Raw genomic sequence first — 6,000 nt, forward strand, 5'->3', positions numbered from 1 at the left:
CAGTTACGTTGTTGAAAGTCAAATCTTCTCATTTTTGGTGCAGTTAAAACCCATTCCTGTTCAACTTCAGAACAAATGAGTCGTTCTCAGAAAAGGGAAGAAACAGAGTGGGAAGAACATGGGCTCAGAGGTAGACCAGTGTCCTGGGGGACAGTGGACAAGTCAGCTCTTCCTTTGCAAGCTGGGGGAGTGGCGGGGGGAGCGTATGCCCGCTCTGTCTGCTCATAGGTGGGGTGATGGCCAAAAGTTGAAGTATTTTGTGTGCTCACTTCCTCTTACCTCCTCTTCTGCGCACATCACATTGTCCTTTTCTTTCATTTGTTTTTAAAATGAGATCCATTGTCAAATGTTATTAGTGAAAGTCTGAATGCCCAGTACTGTTCTTGGCATGTTAAAATGAAGATTCAGGAAATGAGAGCAAGATTTGGCCTGTGACTCTGAATGCCAGTTTCATGAAGGCCAGTGAACAGACAGCCAAGGGATGAGATGGGGCCAAATGTCTGGCACAGTTCAGAGGAGGGGAATTCTTGTGGGAATACCCCACCTTGAACCAACAAGAATTTGCTGCAGTTAAAATCGATGGCCCTCTTTAGATCTACAAACAGAATGTGAAGAGAAAACACTCTCTAAGCAGCAGACAGAGCAGGCCTACTTCCTGGGAGTCCTGCGCACTGTTTGAAAAGGGTAAATAGCATAAGTCAGGCGTCCCCCTCACAGGCCTGGAGCACACTCTCCTTTCTCTTTTGAGAAGAATGTTTAGCCCAAATAATGTATGTAGTCAAAGAGGGCTTCCTGGAGAAGCAGGACTTGAGATTGCTTTGAATGTGTAAGCTCAGGATGGCAGCCCTCTTCGTCAGACAGCAGGCTTCCGTATAGCCCTTCTCTGTCATTTCCTGCTGCCAGCCTTCTAGGAAGCCCTGATCCCACTCCTCAGGGAGCGCTCTCTTTGTCAACTCAAGGCAGGCTTGGCCTCAGATGTTCCCTGGCCAGATTTAGAGGCCTGGGCTCTAGGCTATGTGTTGCTGCTTAGGCTCCAGCTGCAGGCCAGACCTTTTATATAACAAGTCTGGGCTTCTTGCCACCGCAAGACAGAGGTCAGCGATGCGCCTCTGTGGGTCTGGCAAGGCCGGTCTGTGCAGCTTTCCTCTTTCCCTGGGATGGGCTCCAGCCCTCGAGGAACTCTTAGCAACCTGTCAATATTGTGGCTGCAGTCAGGAGGTGGGAGAATTCTGATCAACGTAGGCATCCGGACTAAACTATATGCCCTGCCCTTGGCCTTCTGGGAATTTTCTGCTTCTAGGTTTTGGACTCCATTCAAATTTCTGCTTGAGCCCCCTGTCTTGGCACCTTCTCCCACACTGGTATTACCCATGATGACCTGAGGATCTCCCTAAGTTACTGGTTCTCCTTTTCTTCTGAGCACCGGTACATCACCCAGAAAAGACTGGAGATGAGGGAAAAGTTTTCTTGGGGAGTACAAGGGAGTGTGGGGAAAGGCAGAGGGAAGGTAGGGAGGAGGAATCTAAGTCCTTGAAATCTTTTAAGTTGTTGAAAATAGATTGATGCCAGACCTTAGCCTAATTCCTTTGAGCTCTAGGGGGGCTGTTCCCACCCCTACCCCACTTTCTTTCTCTTTCTCTTCTCGTCATGCCAGTGTGTGCGCACTCCATATCTGGCAGGCCCTTACTTCTGCACTCTCACTTATTCCCCCTGCACCTCTCACCCCTCCTTCCAGAGCCAGCAGGTAGAGTGCGTGTTTGGAAACCACATCAGCCCTGGCATTCCTGGGGGCCTGTCTTGCAGTGAGGGCAGCAGTCATCGTTAAGGTCTAGGCTGAGCAGCTTCCCCTCTCTGAAACCCCTAGAGCAAGCAAGGGCACTGCCTGTTCCAAACAATTTTCGGACCTGGTCAACAAGCAGAGAACACCTGCCATTTAGATAGCCAGGCATGCTGTGTCCTCGAAACTTCCTCACAAAGCAGAAGATGGAGTGGAAAGCTCCATTCTTGAATATAGCAGATTGCCAGCAGAGAGGATAGCACAGAGTTTAGACAATTTACAGTCTGACATGGAGAGCTGGGTTATCCAGATATTTGGGGCAGGGGAGGATATGAGGTGGATGGATCTTATTTGGGAAGTTGTTCTAGGAAGCAGGAAGAGGTAGGAGGTATGAATGTGGTAACTGGGGAAGGAGTGCTTTGGAGCTGCTCCATGTTCTAAGTCAGGACAAGCAAAGGGAGAAGGATGACCAGGTCTCCCAGAGACCAGCTTGGTGAGTACACGGAAGAGCTTAGGTGCAGCTGGAGCTGGACAGAGTGGCCAGCCAGGGAGGATGAGGAGGGCTTCTGTGCAGAGTCACTGTCATCTAGAGGATGTTTTTTTGTGTCTTGGAGGACTTTGTCAGGATTCTCCAAATCAATCTGAATGTTTTCCCCTCTCTGGACCACCTTTCCCCAGGTCAGCTGGTAAATCAGAGCTGGCCACCAAGTGATTTGGGCTGGTCCCTCCTAGCGGCTGGGCCTGGGCCAGGGCGGTGATGGCAGCACATGCCGGTTGCGGTCACCCCTCTCCCTTCTTGCTGTGCAAAGCATTTGAGTCTTCTCGCACTCTTCTGGAGGGAGGAAGTGGCCTCACCACAGCTGGAATGACTGTTTGAGCAAAGTTTCCCCACTGGTGTTCTCATCCTGCAGACAGATGGGACCCTGGGTACCTACTCTACCCTCCCCCTCCCCCCTCTTCTCATCTCTAGCTCCACTTCCTCTGCATGCTCCAGGTGAGGTGGCAAGCCTATAGGAAAGACTTTTTCCTTTAGGCCTGACTTACCTTTCAGGAAAAAAAATAGCTTAAGTCCTTGACAAACCTCATGGAGTGTCCTGAAGACCAGAGGCAGAAGCAGCATGCTTTGTTTGCGAAGCCTTCCCTTTCTGTAATTCTCCCTACCTGTGTAATGTCTTCCTCCTTTTCCTAAGCCAGTGCCTCAGCATTTAGTGGTAACACACAATTCAGTCTGCCCATCACGGGCTTTCCTTTGTGGGTGTGGGGGCCTGGGCACAGCGCCTATTTTCCAAACTGGTGAACAGGACCAGTTGTTCAGCATATGGTGTGACAACAGCACAGAATGTTTGAAAACGAGTTTATGATGGAAAATGTGAGGATTGCATAGTCACTGTAGGGCCAGAGATGGGTGGCCTTGGCCACCTGCAGCCGGAATTCTCAACATTGGCCGGCAGACTCCCCTCAGAGCCTTTCCTGTCTCTGTCCCGCCAGAGTCCCGGGGGGCTGATTCCCTGGTGGATTTCATTTCAACACCTGGTTCCTGATCATCTGTACTAGGCCAGGCCCTGTGTCTCCACACACACGTGCGGGGTTATTTTCCCAGGGCCCACCTGGTCTCTGTCAATGTCACTGGAGGCAATATAATCAGCACTCTTCCTTCTTCAGAGTCCAGGTAGAAACTTAGTTGAGCTGGGGGCAGAGATACAGGTTGCAGTTAGGAGGGTTTTCAGCTCCTTCTGGCCCCTGCCTTCTTGTTCTATCAGGCCGCTCTTTGAAAAGCTCTTCTCCATCCCCATGCCCAGTTATCCTGCCACATGTTGCTCTGGGATCTCAGGATCTCAGGCAAGGCTTGCTTGGTCTAACCCACATTTGGTTTTGCATAATTCGAGCACCATCTGCACTGTTGGCTGACACCACTCATGGCTAGTAAATGGCCCTGGTTCTCCCTCAGCTGCTCCCCCTGGGTTGGGGTATACAAATAATCTATTCCAGTGTATGAGTCCCTTTGACAAACATGACTTTGGCCTGCTGAGCTCAAGCTCTACCTTGCTTCCTAAGGGTCATCTGGAACAACTACTTATGGTGCTGTCACGCAGCATGGCTTGGCCCATGTTGTGCCATAAAGGATTGCTTTTTGAAGAGTAGCCTTTCTTAGCTGTGACTTTTCTGTATTGCAAGGAGACCTTGGCCCAGACCTCCGTGGTGAGAATGAGAGGAGAAGGGGTCTGTTCATCCAGGGGCACTGAAAATAAGGGACAGAGCATGGTTCCCACTCTTGACACTTCCAGTTCAGTTGGAGGAGCCAAAGCCCACACTTGTGCACATGTCCGCCTTAAGAATACTCAGGGCCAGCATGTAAACAGCTTCAAACACAGGATAGCCTCTACCGTATTAGGTTCCTGAAGCTGCTGTAACAAATTACCTCAAATTTAGTGACTTAAAACAGCAAAAATTTATTCCCTCACAGTTCTGGAGGCCAGAAGTCCAAATTCCATTTCACTAGGCCAAGATCAAGGTGTTGGCAGGGCTACACTTTCTCCAGAGGCTCTCTGGGAGATCCATTCCTTGCATCTTCCAGCTTCTGGTGGCTGCCAACATTCTTTGGCTTATGGCCACATCACTCCAATCTCTGCTTCCATGGTCACATTGCCTTTTCTTCTGTGTGCGTCTAATCTCCCGCTGTCTCTCTCTCTCATAAGGACACTTATAATGGCATTTAAGACCCACTCGGATAACCCAAGATATTCTTCCCACCTTAACTTAATCATACCTGCAAAAATATTTACCACACAAGGTAATACTTACAAGTTCCAGGAATTAGGATCTCATGCAGGGAGTGGGGGGCGTTTTCAGTCTGTCACGCTAACCTCATCTCCTGCTACACTGCCCCTCGCTCACTCTGTTCCAGCTGCACTAGCCTCCTCATTATTCTCAAAAACACCAGGCTCACTCCTCCTGCTTTAGGGCCTTTGCACTTGCTATTTTCTCTGTCTCGCTCACTCTCACCTCAGATGTCCGCCTGGCTCCCTCCCTCATCTCGTTCGGGGTTTTCTTCAGATGTTACCTTTTCACTGAGGGCTTCCCAGATATTTAAAAACCCTATACCACCCCCGACTTCCCGCATTCCTAGCCCCTTTCTTTGCGGTATTTTTTTCTTTAGTACTTACACTATTTAAACTATATCCCCAACTAGAATATAAACTCAAAAGAGATGAGGATTTTTGTTGTTTTGTGCATTGTTGTGTCCCCAACACCTGGAAGAATACCTGGCACACGGTTTGCATTTGGGAACTATTTGTTGATTGAATGAATGGTATATGCCCTGAACCCATCCGAACAGAGGAGACACAGAGCAAAGAAGCAGTCAGCATGGGGCGGAAAAGTTAGGAAAGGCTCCCCGATGGGAAGGCTGGGAAGAATTGGTAGGGTGAGCCATCTTAGAGGGGGAGACCAGGCTTAGAGATCAAGGGCAAGGTAAGAAAAAGGAGATGGAGATAGACAGGACAGAGAGCCAAATATGGAGAGGGGAGGTCATGGGATGGAGGGTAAGGTGATATCTACACCCAGAGTGTGGCTGTGGAGACAAAGCAATGCCTCGGCGGCACAGTTTACACAGAGTAGGCAGTAGGTGCTGGAAGACGTTGCAGAGGAGAGAGCAGTGGGGTAAAATGGATTGAGAGAGGAGATGATCTTGGCTGCCATGAAGTTTTACATCCTTTCTAAACTCCAGCGCTAGCCTACATTTCTCCTTCCACCCCCTCACATATCTCAGAGGAAAGAAGGCAGTCGGAGAGTTTGCCAGAGATGTTAGTAGAACCGGTGGCAGCCTGAACGTGGCTGTTTTTTTCCTCTCTCTCACCACCCACCTGTGAGTACAGCGTCTTCCTGGAGGAGGGGAAATGGGCTCATCACCTTAGCTTTTGCCATTTCTCCTCTACAGCCTCTGCCGTCTTTCCAGCAACAACAGGCTAGTGTGGGACTCAGCACTTTGGTTAGCAGAGCTAGCCATCTATGGGGTCGGCTTTGGAGCCCTGAAGGGGCGGAGCGTTTGTGTGTCTGCTGGGCCAAGGGGGCTGTGGGAGAGGCGGACTTCCTCCCCACTTTTCAGTCTGTGCAGCAGCCTTTTCCGAGACTTGGTCTGCCAACTCTGGTTTAGAGAGATGGACGTTTGGTAATAGACTGCTTGGTTTCCATAGACTGTCAGATTCAGCTTCACTTCAAGGGCT

General features: G+C 49.9%; 1 protein-coding gene across 3 annotated transcripts in view; it reads left to right on the forward strand.

Annotated features, from left to right (window-relative positions):
* FAM117A (family with sequence similarity 117 member A) overlaps positions 1-6,000 on the forward strand; it is a 30,685-nt gene that overhangs the window by 14,195 nt on the left and 10,490 nt on the right. The window lies entirely within an intron of this gene.

This window comes from Pteropus vampyrus, unplaced genomic scaffold, assembly GCF_000151845.1.
Source record: "Pteropus vampyrus isolate Shadow unplaced genomic scaffold, Pvam_2.0 Scaffold104, whole genome shotgun sequence".
Classification (NCBI taxonomy): domain Eukaryota; kingdom Metazoa; phylum Chordata; class Mammalia; order Chiroptera; family Pteropodidae; genus Pteropus; species Pteropus vampyrus.